General features: G+C 43.6%; 9 non-coding genes across 9 annotated transcripts; all 9 read right to left on the reverse strand.

Moving 5' to 3' along the window:
• Positions 1-3,041: 3,041 nt before the first annotated feature.
• Positions 3,042-3,137, reverse strand: trnai-uau (transfer RNA isoleucine (anticodon UAU)). The gene is made up of 2 exons: positions 3,100-3,137; positions 3,042-3,077 (listed from the first exon to the last, which is right to left on the reverse strand). It is a non-coding gene; the product is annotated as a tRNA-Ile (tRNA).
• A 1,432-nt stretch (positions 3,138-4,569) lies between these two features.
• trnai-uau (transfer RNA isoleucine (anticodon UAU)) lies at positions 4,570-4,665 on the reverse strand. The gene is made up of 2 exons: positions 4,628-4,665; positions 4,570-4,605 (listed from the first exon to the last, which is right to left on the reverse strand). It is a non-coding gene; the product is annotated as a tRNA-Ile (tRNA).
• A 1,432-nt stretch (positions 4,666-6,097) lies between these two features.
• trnai-uau (transfer RNA isoleucine (anticodon UAU)) lies at positions 6,098-6,193 on the reverse strand. Its single transcript has 2 exons — positions 6,156-6,193; positions 6,098-6,133 (listed from the first exon to the last, which is right to left on the reverse strand). It is a non-coding gene; the product is annotated as a tRNA-Ile (tRNA).
• Positions 6,194-7,625: 1,432 nt separating this feature from the next.
• On the reverse strand, positions 7,626-7,721 carry trnai-uau (transfer RNA isoleucine (anticodon UAU)). Its single transcript has 2 exons — positions 7,684-7,721; positions 7,626-7,661 (listed from the first exon to the last, which is right to left on the reverse strand). It is a non-coding gene; the product is annotated as a tRNA-Ile (tRNA).
• Positions 7,722-9,153: 1,432 nt separating this feature from the next.
• Positions 9,154-9,249, reverse strand: trnai-uau (transfer RNA isoleucine (anticodon UAU)). The gene is made up of 2 exons: positions 9,212-9,249; positions 9,154-9,189 (listed from the first exon to the last, which is right to left on the reverse strand). It is a non-coding gene; the product is annotated as a tRNA-Ile (tRNA).
• A 1,432-nt stretch (positions 9,250-10,681) lies between these two features.
• trnai-uau (transfer RNA isoleucine (anticodon UAU)) lies at positions 10,682-10,777 on the reverse strand. Its single transcript has 2 exons — positions 10,740-10,777; positions 10,682-10,717 (listed from the first exon to the last, which is right to left on the reverse strand). It is a non-coding gene; the product is annotated as a tRNA-Ile (tRNA).
• A 2,959-nt stretch (positions 10,778-13,736) lies between these two features.
• On the reverse strand, positions 13,737-13,832 carry trnai-uau (transfer RNA isoleucine (anticodon UAU)). The gene is made up of 2 exons: positions 13,795-13,832; positions 13,737-13,772 (listed from the first exon to the last, which is right to left on the reverse strand). It is a non-coding gene; the product is annotated as a tRNA-Ile (tRNA).
• Positions 13,833-15,260: 1,428 nt separating this feature from the next.
• trnai-uau (transfer RNA isoleucine (anticodon UAU)) lies at positions 15,261-15,356 on the reverse strand. Its single transcript has 2 exons — positions 15,319-15,356; positions 15,261-15,296 (listed from the first exon to the last, which is right to left on the reverse strand). It is a non-coding gene; the product is annotated as a tRNA-Ile (tRNA).
• Positions 15,357-16,788: 1,432 nt separating this feature from the next.
• On the reverse strand, positions 16,789-16,884 carry trnai-uau (transfer RNA isoleucine (anticodon UAU)). Its single transcript has 2 exons — positions 16,847-16,884; positions 16,789-16,824 (listed from the first exon to the last, which is right to left on the reverse strand). It is a non-coding gene; the product is annotated as a tRNA-Ile (tRNA).
• Positions 16,885-17,831: the final 947 nt, after the last annotated feature.

Genomic DNA, 17,831 nt, shown 5'->3' on the forward strand with positions numbered 1-17,831 from the left:
GCTCGTACTCACAACCTCGGCATTAGGCACGCAGTAACACTGACAGATAAGCACCGCGCGCTGACCGATTGCGCCACTGGAGCCGCGCCGTTGCGGGCCTCCCAATATCGCGAGTTATACCTCAGCGATTGAGAAATTGGCTGTGATGTAAGATTTTCCGGTTGTATTCACATCTGGTTCCTCACTTATTTGAGGAATTGGCTTCATTACACAGTGCTAAACTGGATTGATAATGAAAAATGCATTTTCAACATTTTCCTCGATTGTTCTCTGAGCCATTGAGGTCTTTAGTCAGTAGAAACCTTATAATCTCATTCTCGGTTAGCCTCAATTACTGATCTTATCTTCGGCACCAAGTTCCAGAAGTTGATCTTGCTCTGAGTTTTGGCATCACAGACAAATAGAAACACACCCTTCGGTCCAATCGGTCCATGCCGAGCAGATATCCTAATCTAACCTCGTCTGTATGCCAGCATTTGTCCTATATCCCTCTCAAGCCTTCCGATGTGAATGTGTTCAGAAAAGATTTACATGGATGTGGCCAGGTTTAAAGGACTTGAGCTAAAGGCCGCGGGTGAACAGTCTTGGGCTGTTTTCCCTGGATCATCGGAGGCTGAGTGGTGACCTTCAAACAGCGTGTCTACGTGTACCTCAAATTTTAAAGAATTATGTGCCTGCAACCCTCGGTTCCTCAGGAGGGAATTTAACAGTGAGAGAAAGCCACTTGCGGTGGTTGGGGAACAATTTCGAATTTCTTTGACTTCACGTGTGAAGAAGATTATTGAACACTTAAGATTAAGAATGAAAAAAGCTGAGAGTTTTGAAAAGTTATACCCCGGTGAGTCACCCCAGCGGCCACTTGCGGTGGTTGGGGAACAATTTCGAATTTCTTTGACTTCACGTGTGAAGAAGATTATTGAACACCTAAGATTGAGTATGAAAACATCTGAGAGTTTTGAAAAGTTCGATCCGCGTGAGTCTGAAGTGAACCACATCCCGGAGACGCAATTCCTACTTTACCCTGGTGCCTTAAAGGTTTGATCACATTCAGATGATGCTAGGTCCATTTCGTACACTCTGATCTCCGCCCAAGAAACCCACAAATAAGGTTCCGTCTTATTTGCATTTTGATCCTCTTCTTCTCAGCAGATCTTTATTTTAATCAGACAAATGTTCCAAGCAAAGCCGAATATAACATTCACACGGTTCAATGAGATCAATCTAATTCCTTTTTGATTACTACATCGACCTGTGTGAGTTTGTAGCCAGTTGAATAAAGAAATACCAACTAAACAGGGCTTGCCGGCAATTTAAATCAAGCAGACCGCTGATTGGAAGCATTTTTGAGCTGAACAAGGTTACCGATTGACGTTCCTGCCCAGATATGTCTTGACGTTTCAAATATTCTCAGGATACGTTGTTTGACTGCCGAGACCTTTCTCAGGAAATGACATTTGCCAAACCAGAGAAACTGGAATTTTGCAAGAGACTCTTTGGTCACGAGTAGATAAAACTGCTCCAGGTGAGGCTCGTACTCACAACCTCGGCATTAGGCACGCAGTAACACTGACAGATAAGCACCGCGCGCTGACCGATTGCGCCACTGGAGCCGCGCCATTGCGGGCCTCCCAATATCGCGAGTTATACCTCAGCGATTGAGAAATTGGCTGTGATGTAAGATTTTCCGGTTGTATTCACATCTGGTTCCTCACTTATTTGAGGAATTGGCTTCATTACACAGTGCTAAACTGGATTGATAATGAAAAATGCATTTTCAACATTTTCCTCGATTGTTCTCTGAGCCATTGAGGTCTTTAGTCAGTAGAAACCTTATAATCTCATTCTCGGTTAGCCTCAATTACTGATCTTATCTTCGGCACCAAGTTCCAGAAGTTGATCTTGCTCTGAGTTTTGGCATCACAGACAAATAGAAACACACCCTTCGGTCCAATCGGTCCATGCCGAGCAGATATCCTAATCTAACCTCGTCTGTATGCCAGCATTTGTCCTATATCCCTCTCAAGCCTTCCGATGTGAATGTGTTCAGAAAAGATTTACATGGATGTGGCCAGGTTTAAAGGACTTGAGCTAAAGGCCGCGGGTGAACAGTCTTGGGCTGTTTTCCCTGGATCATCGGAGGCTGAGTGGTGACCTTCAAACAGCGTGTCTACGTGTACCTCAAATTTTAAAGAATTATGTGCCTGCAACCCTCGGTTCCTCAGGAGGGAATTTAACAGTGAGAGAAAGCCACTTGCGGTGGTTGGGGAACAATTTCGAATTTCTTTGACTTCACGTGTGAAGAAGATTATTGAACACTTAAGATTAAGAATGAAAAAAGCTGAGAGTTTTGAAAAGTTATACCCCGGTGAGTCACCCCAGCGGCCACTTGCGGTGGTTGGGGAACAATTTCGAATTTCTTTGACTTCACGTGTGAAGAAGATTATTGAACACCTAAGATTGAGTATGAAAACATCTGAGAGTTTTGAAAAGTTCGATCCGCGTGAGTCTGAAGTGAACCACATCCCGGAGACGCAATTCCTACTTTACCCTGGTGCCTTAAAGGTTTGATCACATTCAGATGATGCGAGGTCCATTTCGTACACTGTGATCTCAGCCCAAGAAACCCACAAACAAGGTTCCGTCTTATTTGCATTTTGATCCTCTTCTTCTCAGCAGATCTTTATTTTAATCAGACAAATGTTCCAAGCAAAGCCGAATATAACATTCACACGGTTCAATGAGATCAATCTAATTCCTTTTTGATTACTACATCGACCTGTGTGAGTTTGTAGCCAGTTGAATAAAGAAATACCAACTAAACAGGGCTTGCCGGCAATTTAAATCAAGCAGACCGCTGATTGGAAGCATTTTTGAGCTGAACAAGGTTACCGATTGACGTTCCTGCCCAGATCTGTCTTGACGTTTCAAATATTCCCAGGATACGTTGTTTGACTGCCGAGACCTTTCTCAGGAAATGACATTTGCCAAACCAGAGAAACTGGAATTTTGCAAGAGACTCTTTGGTCACGAGTAGATAAAACTGCTCCAGGTGAGGCTCGAACTCACAACCTCGGCATTACGCACGCAGAAACACTGACATATAAGTACCGCGCGCTGACCGATTGCGCCACTGGAGCCGCGCCGTTGCGTGCCTCCCAATATCGCGAGTTATACCTCAGCGATTGAGAAATTGGCTGTGATATAAGATTTTCCGGTTGTATTCACATCTGGTTCCTCACTTATTTGAGGAATTGGCTTCATTACACAGTGCTAAACTGGATTGATAATGAAAAATGCATTTTCAACATTTTCCTCGATTGTTCTCTGAGCCATTGAGGTCTTTAGTCAGTAGAAACCTTATAATCTCATTCTCGGTTAGCCTCAATTACTGATCTTATCTTCGGCACCAAGTTCCAGAAGTTGATCTTGCTCTGAGTTTTGGCATCACAGACAAATAGAAACACACCCTTCGGTCCAATCGGTCCATGCCGAGCAGATATCCTAATCTAACCTCGTCTGTATGCCAGCATTTGTCCTATATCCCTCTCAAGCCTTCCGATGTGAATGTTTTCAGAAAAGATTTACATGGATGTTGCCAGGTTTAAAGGACTTGAGCTAAAGGCCGCGGGTGAACAGTCTTGGGCTGTTTTCCCTGGATCATCGGAGGCTGAGTGGTGACCTTCAAACAACGTGTCTACGTGTACCTCAAATTTCAAAGAATTATGTGCCTGCAACCCTCGGTTCCTCAGGAGGGAATTTAACAGTGAGAGAAAGCCACTTGCGGTGGTTGGGGAACAATTTCGAATTTCTTTGACTTCACGTGTGAAGAAGATTATTGAACACTTAAGATTAAGAATGAAAAAAGCTGAGAGTTTTGAAAAGTTATAACCCCGGTGAGTCACCCCAGCGGCCACTTGCGGTGGTTGGGGAACAATTTCGAATTTCTTTGACTTCACGTGTGAAGAAGATTATTGAACACCTAAGATTGAGTATGAAAACATCTGAGAGTTTTGAAAAGTTCGATCCGCGTGAGTCTGAAGTGAACCACATCCCGGAGACGCAATTCCTACTTTACCCTGGTGCCTTAAAGGTTTGATCGCATTCAGATGATGCTAGGTCCATTTCGTACACTCTGATCTCCGCCCAAGAAACCCACAAACAAGGTTCCGTCTTATTTGCATTTTGATCCTCTTCTTCTCAGCAGATCTTTATTTTAATCAGACAAATGTTCCAAGCAAAGCCGAATATAACATTCACACGGTTCAATGAGATCAATCTAATTCCTTTTTGATTACTACATCGACCTGTGTGAGTTTGTAGCCAGTTGAATAAAGAAATACCAACTAAACAGGGCTTGCCGGCAATTTAAATCAAGCAGACCGCTGATTGGAAGCATTTTTGAGCTGAACAAGGTTACCGATTGACGTTCCTGCCCAGATATGTCTTGACGTTTCAAATATTCCCAGGATACGTTGTTTGACTGCCGAGACCTTTCTCAGGAAATGACATTTGCCAAACCAGAGAAACTGGAATTTTGCAAGAGATTCTTTGGTCACGAGTAGATAAAACTGCTCCAGGTGAGGCTCGAACTCACAACCTCGGCATTACGCACGCAGAAACACTGACATATAAGTACCGCGCGCTGACCGATTGCGCCACTGGAGCCGCGCCGTCGCGGGCCTCCCAATATCGCGAGTTATACCTCAGCGATTGAGAAATTGGCTGTGATGTAAGATTTTCCGGTTGTATTCACATCTGGTTCCTCACTTATTTGAGGAATTGGCTTCATTACACAGTGCTAAACTGGATTGATAATGAAAAATGCATTTTCAACATTTTCCTCGATTGTTCTCTGAGCCATTGAGGTCTTTAGTCAGTAGAAACCTTATAATCTCATTCTCGGTTAGCCTCAATTACTGATCTTATCTTCGGCACCAAGTTCCAGAAGTTGATCTTGCTCTGAGTTTTGGCATCACAGACAAATAGAAACACACCCTTCGGTCCAATCGGTCCATGCCGAGCAGATATCCTAATCTAACCTCGTCTGTATGCCAGCATTTGTCCTATATCCCTCTCAAGCCTTCCGATGTGAATGTGTTCAGAAAAGATTTACATGGATGTTGCCAGGTTTAAAGGACTTGAGCTAAAGGCCGCGGGTGAACAGTCTTGGGCTGTTTTCCCTGGATCATCGGAGGCTGAGTGGTGACCTTCAAACAACGTGTCTACGTGTACCTCAAATTTCAAAGAATTATGTGCCTGCAACCCTCGGTTCCTCAGGAGGGAATTTAACAGTGAGAGAAAGCCACTTGCGGTGGTTGGGGAACAATTTCGAATTTCTTTGACTTCACGTGTGAAGAAGATTATTGAACACTTAAGATTAAGAATGAAAAAAGCTGAGAGTTTTGAAAAGTTATAACCCCGGTGAGTCACCCCAGCCGCCACTTGCGGTGGTTGGGGAACAATTTCGAATTTCTTTGACTTCACGTGTGAAGAAGATTATTGAACACCTAAGATTGAGTATGAAAACATCTGAGAGTTTTGAAAAGTTCGATCCGCGTGAGTCTGAAGTGAACCACATCCCGGAGACGCAATTCCTACTTTACCCTGGTGCCTTAAAGGTTTGATCGCATTCAGATGATGCGAGGTCCATTTCGTACACTCTGATCTCAGCCCAAGAAACCCACAAACAAGGTTCCGTCTTATTTGCATTTTGATCCTCTTCTTCTCAGCAGATCTTTATTTTAATCAGACAAATGTTCCAAGCAAAGCCGAATATAACATTCACACGGTTCAATGAGATCAATCTAATTCCTTTTTGATTACTACATCGACCTGTGTGAGTTTGTAGCCAGTTGAATAAAGAAATACCAACTAAACAAAGCTTGCCGGCAATTTAAATCAAGCAGACCGCTGATTGGAAGCATTTTTGAGCTGAACAAGGTTACCGATTGACGTTCCTGCCCAGATATGTCTTGACGTTTCAAATATTCCCAGGATACGTTGTTTGACTGCCGAGACCTTTCTCAGGAAATGACATTTGCCAAACCAGAGAAACTGGAATTTTGCAAGAGACTCTTTGGTCACGAGTAGATAAAACTGCTCCAGGTGAGGCTCGAACTCACAACCTCGGCATTACGCACGCAGAAACACTGACATATAAGTACCGCGCGCTGACCGATTGCGCCACTGGAGCCGCGCCGTCGCGGGCCTCCCAATATCGCGAGTTATACCTCAGCGATTGAGAAATTGGCTGTGATGTAAGATTTTCCGGTTGTATTCACATCTGGTTCCTCACTTATTTGAGGAATTGGCTTCATTACACAGTGCTAAACTGGATTGATAATGAAAAATGCATTTTCAACATTTTCCTCGATTGTTCTCTGAGCCATTGAGGTCTTTAGTCAGTAGAAACCTTATAATCTCATTCTCGGTTAGCCTCAATTACTGATCTTATCTTCGGCACCAAGTTCCAGAAGTTGATCTTGCTCTGAGTTTTGGCATCACAGACAAATAGAAACACACCCTTCGGTCCAATCGGTCCATGCCGAGCAGATATCCTAATCTAACCTCGTCTGTATGCCAGCATTTGTCCTATATCCCTCTCAAGCCTTCCGATGTGAATGTGTTCAGAAAAGATTTACATGGATGTGGCCAGGTTTAAAGGACTTGAGCTAAAGGCCGTGGGTGAACAGTCTTGGGCTGTTTTCCCTGGATCATCGGAGGCTGAGTGGTGACCTTCAAACAACGTGTCTACGTGTACCTCAAATTTCAAAGAATTATGTGCCTGCAACCCTCGGTTCCTCAGGAGGGAATTTAACAGTGAGAGAAAGCCACTTGCGGTGGTTGGGGAACAATTTCGAATTTCTTTGACTTCACGTGTGAAGAAGATTATTGAACACTTAAGATTAAGAATGAAAAAAGCTGAGAGTTTTGAAAAGTTATAACCCCGGTGAGTCACCCCAGCCGCCACTTGCGGTGGTTGGGGAACAATTTCGAATTTCTTTGACTTCACGTGTGAAGAAGATTATTGAACACCTAAGATTGAGTATGAAAACATCTGAGAGTTTTGAAAAGTTCGATCCGCGTGAGTCTGAAGTGAACCACATCCCGGAGACGCAATTCCTACTTTACCCTGGTGCCTTAAAGGTTTGATCACATTCAGATGATGCTAGGTCCATTTCGTACACTCTGATCTCCGCCCAAGAAACCCACAAACAAGGTTCCGTCTTATTTGCATTTTGATCCTCTTCTTCTCAGCAGATCTTTATTTTAATCAGACAAATGTTCCAAGCAAAGCCGAATATAACATTCACACGGTTTAATGAGATCAATCTAATTCCTTTTTGATTACTACATCGACCTGTGTGAGTTTGTAGCCAGTTGAATAAAGAAATACCAACTAAACAGGGCTTGCCGGCAATTTAAATCAAGCAGACCGCTGATTGGAAGCATTTTTGAGCTGAACAAGGTTACCGATTGACGTTCCTGCCCAGATATGTCTTGACGTTTCAAATATTCCCAGGATACGTTGTTTGACTGCCGAGACCTTTCTCAGGAAATGACATTTGCCAAACCAGAGAAACTGGAATTTTGCAAGAGACTCTTTGGTCACGAGTAGATAAAACTGCTCCAGGTGAGGCTCGAACTCACAACCTCGGCATTACGCACGCAGAAACACTGACATATAAGTACCGCGCGCTGACCGATTGCGGCACTGGAGCCGCGCCGTCGCGGGCCTCCCAATATCGCGAGTTATACCTCAGCGATTGAGAAATTGGCTGTGATGTAAGATTTTCCGGTTGTATTCACATCTGGTTCCTCACTTATTTGAGGAATTGGCTTCATTACACAGTGCTAAACTGGATTGATAATGAAAAATGCATTTTCAACATTTTCCTCGATTGTTCTCTGAGCCATTGAGGTCTTTAGTCAGTAGAAACCTTATAATCTCATTCTCGGTTAGCCTCAATTACTGATCTTATCTTCGGCACCAAGTTCCAGAAGTTGATCTTGCTCTGAGTTTTGGCATCACAGACAAATAGAAACACACCCTTCGGTCCAATCGGTCCATGCCGAGCAGATATCCTAATCTAACCTCGTCTGTATGCCAGCATTTGTCCTATATCCCTCTCAAGCCTTCCGATGTGAATGTGTTCAGAAAAGATTTACATGGATGTGGCCAGGTTTAAAGGACTTGAGCTAAAGGCCGTGGGTGAACAGTCTTGGGCTGTTTTCCCTGCATCATCGGAGGCTGAGTGGTGACCTTCAAACAACGTGTCTACGTGTACCTCAAATTTCAAAGAATTATGTGCCTGCAACCCTCGGTTCCTCAGGAGGGAATTTAACAGTGAGAGAAAGCCACTTGCGGTGGTTGGGGAACAATTTCGAATTTCTTTGACTTCACGTGTGAAGAAGATTATTGAACACTTAAGATTAAGAATGAAAAAAGCTGAGAGTTTTGAAAAGTTATAACCCCGGTGAGTCACCCCAGCGGCCACTTGCGGTGGTTGGGGAACAATTTCGAATTTCTTTGACTTCACGTGTGAAGAAGATTATTGAACACCTAAGATTGAGTATGAAAACATCTGAGAGTTTTGAAAAGTTCGATCCGCGTGAGTCTGAAGTGAACCACATCCCGGAGACGCAATTCCTACTTTACCCTGGTGCCTTAAAGGTTTGATCACATTCAGATGATGCTAGGTCCATTTCGTACACTCTGATCTCCGCCCAAGAAACCCACAAACAAGGTTCCGTCTTATTTGCATTTTGATCCTCTTCTTCTCAGCAGATCTTTATTTTAATCAGACAAATGTTCCAAGCAAAGCCGAATATAACATTCACACGGTTTAATGAGATCAATCTAATTCCTTTTTGATTACTACATCGACCTGTGTGAGTTTGTAGCCAGTTGAATAAAGAAATACCAACTAAACAGGGCTTGCCGGCAATTTAAATCAAGCAGACCGCTGATTGGAAGCATTTTTGAGCTGAACAAGGTTACCGATTGACGTTCCTGCCCAGATATGTCTTGACGTTTCAAATATTCCCAGGATACGTTGTTTGACTGCCGAGACCTTTCTCAGGAAATGACATTTGCCAAACCAGAGAAACTGGAATTTTGCAAGAGACTCTTTGGTCACGAGTAGATAAAACTGCTCCAGGTGAGGCTCGAACTCACAACCTCGGCATTACGCACGCAGAAACACTGACATATAAGTACCGCGCGCTGACCGATTGCGGCACTGGAGCCGCGCCGTCGCGGGCCTCCCAATATCGCGAGTTATACCTCAGCGATTGAGAAATTGGCTGTGATGTAAGATTTTCCGGTTGTATTCACATCTGGTTCCTCACTTATTTGAGGAATTGGCTTCATTACACAGTGCTAAACTGGATTGATAATGAAAAATGCATTTTCAACATTTTCCTCGATTGTTCTCTGAGCCATTGAGGTCTTTAGTCAGTAGAAACCTTATAATCTCATTCTCGGTTAGCCTCAATTACTGATCTTATCTTCGGCACCAAGTTCCAGAAGTTGATCTTGCTCTGAGTTTTGGCATCACAGACAAATAGAAACACACCCTTCGGTCCAATCGGTCCATGCCGAGCAGATATCCTAATCTAACCTCGTCTGTATGCCAGCATTTGTCCTATATCCCTCTCAAGCCTTCCGATGTGAATGTGTTCAGAAAAGATTTACATGGATGTGGCCAGGTTTAAAGGACTTGAGCTAAAGGCCGTGGGTGAACAGTCTTGGGCTGTTTTCCCTGCATCATCGGAGGCTGAGTGGTGACCTTCAAACAACGTGTCTATGTGTACCTCAAATTTCAAAGAATTATGTGCCTGCAACCCTCGGTTCCTCAGGAGGGAATTTAACAGTGAGAGAAAGCCACTTGCGGTGGTTGGGGAACAATTTCGAATTTCTTTGACTTCACGTGTGAAGAAGATTATTGAACACTTAAGATTAAGAATGAAAAAAGCTGAGAGTTTTGAAAAGTTATAACCCCGGTGAGTCACCCCAGCGGCCACTTGCGGTGGTTGGGGAACAATTTCGAATTTCTTTGACTTCACGTGTGAAGAAGATTATTGAACACCTAAGATTGAGTATGAAAACATCTGAGAGTTTTGAAAAGTTCGATCCGCGTGAGTCTGAAGTGAACCACATCCCGGAGACGCAATTCCTACTTTACCCTGGTGCCTTAAAGGTTTGATCACATTCAGATGATGCTAGGTCCATTTCGTACACTCTGATCTCCGCCCAAGAAACCCACAAACAAGGTTCCGTCTTATTTGCATTTTGATCCTCTTCTTCTCAGCAGATCTTTATTTTAATCAGACAAATGTTCCAAGCAAAGCCGAATATAACATTCACACGGTTTAATGAGATCAATCTAATTCCTTTTTGATTACTACATCGACCTGTGTGAGTTTGTAGCCAGTTGAATAAAGAAATACCAACTAAACAGGGCTTGCCGGCAATTTAAATCAAGCAGACCGCTGATTGGAAGCATTTTTGAGCTGAACAAGGTTACCGATTGACGTTCCTGCCCAGATATGTCTTGACGTTTCAAATATTCCCAGGATACGTTGTTTGACTGCCGAGACCTTTCTCAGGAAATGACATTTGCCAAACCAGAGAAACTGGAATTTTGCAAGAGACTCTTTGGTCACGAGTAGATAAAACTGCTCCAGGTGAGGCTCGAACTCACAACCTCGGCATTACGCACGCAGAAACACTGACATATAAGTACCGCGCGCTGACCGATTGCGCCACTGGAGCCGCGCCGTCGTGGGCCTCCCAATATCGCGAGTTATACCTCAGCGATTGAGAAATTGGCTGTGATGTAAGATTTTCCGGTTGTATTCACATCTGGTTCCTCACTTATTTGAGGAATTGGCTTCATTACACAGTGCTAAACTGGATTGATAATGAAAAATGCATTTTCAACATTTTCCTCGATTGTTCTCTGAGCCATTGAGGTCTTTAGTCAGTAGAAACCTTATAATCTCATTCTCGGTTAGCCTCAATTACTGATCTTATCTTCGGCACCAAGTTCCAGAAGTTGATCTTGCTCTGAGTTTTGGCATCACAGACAAATAGAAACACACCCTTCGGTCCAATCGGTCCATGCCGAGCAGATATCCTAATCTAACCTCGTCTGTATGCCAGCATTTGTCCTATATCCCTCTCAAGCCTTCCGATGTGAATGTGTTCAGAAAAGATTTACATGGATGTTGCCAGGTTTAAAGGACTTGAGCTAAAGGCCGCGGGTGAACAGTCTTGGGCTGTTTTCCCTGGATCATCGGAGGCTGAGTGGTGACTTTCAAACAACGTGTCTACGTGTACCTCAAATTTCAAAGAATTATGTGCCTGCAACCCTCGGTTCCTCAGGAGGGAATTTAACAATGAGAGAAAGCCACTTGCGGTGGTTGGGGAACAATTTCGAATTTCTTTGACTTCACGTGTGAAGAAGATTATTGAACACTTAAGATTAAGAATGAAAAAAGCTGAGAGTTTTGAAAAGTTATAACCCCGGTGAGTCACCCCAGCGGCCACTTGCGGTGGTTGGGGAACAATTTCGAATTTCTTTGACTTCACGTGTGAAGAAGATTATTGAACACCTAAGATTGAGTATGAAAACATCTGAGAGTTTTGAAAAGTTCGATCCGCGTGAGTCTGAAGTGAACCACATCCCGGAGACGCAATTCCTACTTTACCCTGGTGCCTTAAAGGTTTGATCACATTCAGATGATGCTAGGTCCATTTCGTACACTCTGATCTCCGCCCAAGAAACCCACAAATAAGGTTCCGTCTTATTTGCATTTTGATCCTCTTCTTCTCAGCAGATCTTTATTTTAATCAGACAAATGTTCCAAGCAAAGCCGAATATAACATTCACACGGTTCAATGAGATCAATCTAATTCCTTTTTGATTACTACATCGACCTGTGTGAGTTTGTAGCCAGTTGAATAAAGAAATACCAACTAAACAGGGCTTGCCGGCAATTTAAATCAAGCAGACCGCTGATTGGAAGCATTTTTGAGCTGAACAAGGTTACCGATTGACGTTCCTGCCCAGATATGTCTTGACGTTTCAAATATTGCCAGGATACGTTGTTTGACTGCCGAGACCTTTCTCAGGAAATGACATTTGCCAAACCAGAGAAACTGGAATTTTCCAAGAGACTCTTTGGTCACGAGTAGATAAAACTGCTCCAGGTGATGCTCGTACTCACAACCTCGGCATTACGCACGCAGTAACACTGACATATAAGTACCGCGCGCTGACCGATTGCGCCACTGGAGCCGCGCCGTTGCGGGCCTCCCAATATCGCGAGTTATACCTCAGCGATTGAGAAATTGGCTGTGATGTAAGATTTTCCGGTTGTATTCACATCTGGTTCCTCACTTATTTGAGGAATTGGCTTCATTACACAGTGCTAAACTGGATTGATAATGAAAAATGCATTTTCAACATTTTCCTCGATTGTTCTCTGAGCCATTGAGGTCTTTAGTCAGTAGAAACCTTATAATCTCATTCTCGGTTAGCCTCAATTACTGATCTTATCTTCGGCACCAAGTTCCAGAAGTTGATCTTGCTCTGAGTTTTGGCATCACAGACAAATAGAAACACACCCTTCGGTCCAATCGGTCCATGCCGAGCAGATATCCTAATCTAACCTCGTCTGTATGCCAGCATTTGTCCTATATCCCTCTCAAGCCTTCCGATGTGAATGTGTTCAGAAAAGATTTACATGGATGTGGCCAGGTTTAAAGGACTTGAGCTAAAGGCCGTGGGTGAACAGTCTTGGGCTGTTTTCCCTGGATCATCGGAGGCTGAGTGGTGACCTTCAAACAGCGTGTCTACGTGTACCTCAAATTTCAAAGAATTATGTGCCTGCAACCCTCGGTTCCTCAGGAGGGAATTTAACAGTGAGAGAAAGCCACTTGCGGTGGTTGGGGAACAATTTCGAATTTCTTTGACTTCACGTGTGAAGAAGATTATTGAACACTTAAGATTAAGAATGAAAAAAGCTGAGAGTTTTGAAAAGTTATACCCCGGTGAGTCACCCCAGCGGCCACTTGCGGTGGTTGGGGAACAATTTCGAATTTCTTTGACTTCACGTGTGAAGAAGATTATTGAACACCTAAGATTGAGTATGAAAACATCTGAGAGTTTTGAAAAGTTCGATCCGCGTGAGTCTGAAGTGAACCACATCCCGGAGACGCAATTCCTACTTTACCCTGGTGCCTTAAAGGTTTGATCACATTCAGATGATGCGAGGTCCATTTCGTACACTCTGATCTCAGCCCAAGAAACCCACAAACAAGGTTCCGTCTTATTTGCATTTTGATCCTCTTCTTCTCAGCAGATCTTTATTTTAATCAGACAAATGTTCCAAGCAAAGCCGAATATAACATTCACACGGTTTAATGAGATCAATCTAATTCCTTTTTGATTACTACATCGACCTGTGTGAGTTTGTAGCCAGTTGAATAAAGAAATACCAACTAAACAGGGCTTGCCGGCAATTTAAATCAAGCAGACCGCTGATTGGAAGCATTTTTGAGCTGAACAAGGTTACCGATTGACGTTCCTGCCCAGGTATGTCTTGACGTTTCAAATATTCCCAGGATACGTTGTTTGACTGCCGAGACCTTTCTCAGGAAATGACATTTGCCAAACCAGAGAAACTGGAATTTTGCAAGAGACTCTTTGGTCACGAGTAGATAAAACTGCTCCAGGTGAGGCTCGTACTCACAACCTCGGCATTACGCACGCAGTAACACTGACATATAAGTACCGCGCGCTGACCGATTGCGCCACTGGAGCCGCGCCGTTGCGGGCCTCCCAATATCGCGAGTTATACCTCAGCGATTGAGAAATTGGCTGTGATGTAAGATTTTCCGGTTGTATTCACATCTGGTTCCTCACTTATTTGAGGAATTGGCTTCATTACACAGTGCTAAACTGGATTGATAATGAAAAATGCATTTTCAACATTTTCCTCGATTGTTCTCTGAGCCATTGAGGTCTTTAGTCAGTAGAAACCTTATAATCTCATTCTCGGTTAGCCTCAATTACTGATCTTATCTTCGGCACCAAGTTCCAGAAGTTGATCTTGCTCTGAGTTTTGGCATCACAGACAAATAGAAACACACCCTTCGGTCCAATCGGTCCATGCCGAGCAGATATCCTAATCTAACCTCGTCTGTATGCCAGCATTTGTCCTATATCCCTCTCAAGCCTTCCGATGTGAATGTGTTCAGAAAAGATTTACATGGATGTGGCCAGGTTTAAAGGACTTGAGCTAAAGGCCGCGGGTGAACAGTCTTGGGCTGTTTTCCCTGGATCATCGGAGGCTGAGTGGTGACCTTCAAACAGCGTGTCTACGTGTACCTCAAATTTCAAAGAATTATGTGCCTGCAACCCTCGGTTCCTCAGGAGGGAATTTAACAGTGAGAGAAAGCCACTTGCGGTGGTTGGGGAACAATTTCGAATTTCTTTGACTTCACGTGTGAAGAAGATTATTGAACACTTAAGATTAAGAATGAAAAAAGCTGAGAGTTTTGAAAAGTTATACCCCGGTGAGTCACCCCAGCGGCCACTTGCGGTGGTTGGGGAACAATTTCGAATTTCTTTGACTTCACGTGTGAAGAAGATTATTGAACACCTAAGATTGAGTATGAAAACATCTGAGAGTTTTGAAAAGTTCGATCCGCGTGAGTCTGAAGTGAACCACATCCCGGAGACGCAATTCCTACTTTACCCTGGTGCCTTAAAGGTTTGATCACATTCAGATGATGCGAGGTCCATTTCGTACACTCTGATCTCAGCCCAAGAAACCCACAAACAAGGTTCCGTCTTATTTGCATTTTGATCCTCTTCTCAGCAGATCTTTATTTTAATCAGACAAATGTTCCAAGCAAAGCCGAATATAACATTCACACGGTTCAATGAGATCAATCTAATTCCTTTTTGATGACTACATCGACCTGTGTGAGTTTGTAGCTAGTTGAATAAAGAAATACCAACTAAACAGGGCTTGCCGGCAATTTAAATCAAGCAGACCGCTGATTGGAAGCATTTTTGAGCTGAACAAGGTTACCGATTGACGTTCCTGCCCAGATATGTCTTGACGTTTCAAATATTCCCAGGATACGTTGTTTGACTGCCGAGACCTTTCTCAGGAAATGACATTTGCCAAACCAGAGAAACTGGAATTTTGCAAGAGACTCTTTGGTCACGAGTAGATAAAACTGCTCCAGGTGAGGCTCGAACTCACAACCTCGGCATTACGCACGCAGAAACACTGACATATAAGTACCGCGCGCTGACCGATTGCACCACTGGAGCCGCGCCGCCGCAGGCCTCCCAATATCGCGAGTTATACCTCAGCGATTGAGAAATTGGCTGTGATGTAAGATTTTCCGGTTGTATTCACATCTGGTTCCTCACTTATTTGAGGAATTGGCTTCATTACACAGTGCTAAACTGGATTGATAATGAAAAATGCATTTTCAACATTTTCCTCGATTGTTCTCTGAGCCATTGAGGTCTTTAGTCAGTAGAAACCTTATAATCTCATTCTCGGTTAGCCTCAATTACTGATCTTATCTTCGGCACCAAGTTCCAGAAGTTGATCTTGCTCTGAGTTTTGGCATCACAGACAAATAGAAACACACCCTTCGGTCCAATCGGTCCATGCCGAGCAGATATCCTAATCTAACCTCGTCTGTATGCCAGCATTTGTCCTATATCCCTCTCAAGCCTTCCGATGTGAATGTGTTCAGAAAAGATTTACATGGATGTTGCCAGGTTTAAAGGACTTGAGCTAAAGGCCGCGGGTGAACAGTCTTGGGCTGTTTTCCCTGGATCATCGGAGGCTGAGTGGTGACCTTCAAACAACGTGTCTACGTGTACCTCAAATTTCAAAGAATTATGTGCCTGCAACCCTCGGTTCCTCAGGAGGGAATTTAACAGTGAGAGAAAGCCACTTGCGGTGGTTGGGGAACAATTTCGAATTTCTTTGACTTCACGTGTGAAGAAGATTATTGAACACTTAAGATTAAGAATGAAAAAAGCTGAGAGTTTTGAAAAGTTATAACCCCGGTGAGTCACCCCAGCGGCCACTTGCGGTGGTTGGGGAACAATTTCGAATTTCTTTGACTTCACGTGTGAAGAAGATTATTGAACACCTAAGATTGAGTATGAAAACATCTGAGAGTTTTGAAAAGTTCGATCCGCGTGAGTCTGAAGTGAACCACATCCCGGAGACGCAATTCCTACTTTACCCTGGTGCCTTAAAGGTTTGATCACATTCAGATGATGCTAGGTCCATTTCGTACACTCTGATCTCCGCCCAAGAAACCCACAAACAAGGTTCCGTCTTATTTGCATTTTGATCCTCTTCTTCTCAGCAGATCTTTATTTTAATCAGACAAATGTTCCAAGCAAAGCCGAATATAACATTCACACGGTTCAATGAGATCAATCTAATTCCTTTTTGATGACTACATCGACCTGTGTGAGTTTGTAGCTAGTTGAATAAAGAAATACCAACTAAACAGGGCTTGCCGGCAATTTAAATCAAGCAGACCGCTGATTGGAAGCATTTTTGAGCTGAACAAGGTTACCGATTGACGTTCCTGCCCAGATATGTCTTGACGTTTCAAATATTCCCAGGATACGTTGTTTGACTGCCGAGACCTTTCTCAGGAAATGACATGTGCCAAACCAGAGAAACTGGAATTTTGCAAGAGACTCTTTGGTCACGAGTAGATAAAACTGCTCCAGGTGAGGCTCGAACTCACAACCTCGGCATTACGCACGCAGAAACACTGACATATAAGTACCGCGCGCTGACCGATTGCACCACTGGAGCCGCGCCGCGGCGGGCCTCCCAATATCGCGAGTTATACCTCAGCGATTGAGAAATTGGCTGTGATGTAAGATTTTCCGGTTGTATTCACATCTGGTTCCTCACTTATTTGAGGAATTGGCTTCATTACACAGTGCTAAACTGGATTGATAATGAAAAATGCATTTTCAACATTTTCCTCGATTGTTCTCTGAGCCATTGAGGTCTTTAGTCAGTAGAAACCTTATAATCTCATTCTCGGTTAGCCTCAATTACTGATCTTATCTTCGGCACCAAGTTCCAGAAGTTGATCTTGCTCTGAGTTTTGGCATCACAGACAAATAGAAACACACCCTTCGGTCCAATCGGTCCATGCCGAGCAGATATCCTAATCTAACCTCGTCTGTATGCCAGCATTTGTCCTATATCCCTCTCAAGCCTTCCGATGTGAATGTGTTCAGAAAAGATTTACATGGATGTTGCCAGGTTTAAAGGACTTGAGCTAAAGGCCGCGGGTGAACAGTCTTGGGCTGTTTTCCCTGGATCATCGGAGGCTGAGTGGTGACCTTCAAACAACGTGTCTACGTGTACCTCAAATTTCAAAGAATTATGTGCCTGCAACCCTCGGTTCCTCAGGAGGGAATTTAACAGTGAGAGAAAGCCACTTGCGGTGGTTGGGGAACAATTTCGAATTTCTTTGACTTCACGTGTGAAGAAGATTATTGAACACTTAAGATTAAGAATGAAAAAAGCTGAGAGTTTTGAAAAGTTATAACCCCGGTGAGTCACCCCAGCGGCCACTTGCGGTGGTTGGGGAACAATTTCGAATTTCTTTGACTTCACGTGTGAAGAAGATTATTGAACACCTAAGATTGAGTATGAAAACATCTGAGAGTTTTGAAAAGTTCGATCCGCGTGAGTCTGAAGTGAACCACATCCCGGAGACGCAATTCCTACTTTACCCTGGTGCC

Source organism: Chiloscyllium punctatum, chromosome 49, assembly GCF_047496795.1.
Source record: "Chiloscyllium punctatum isolate Juve2018m chromosome 49, sChiPun1.3, whole genome shotgun sequence".
NCBI classification, from domain to species: domain Eukaryota; kingdom Metazoa; phylum Chordata; class Chondrichthyes; order Orectolobiformes; family Hemiscylliidae; genus Chiloscyllium; species Chiloscyllium punctatum.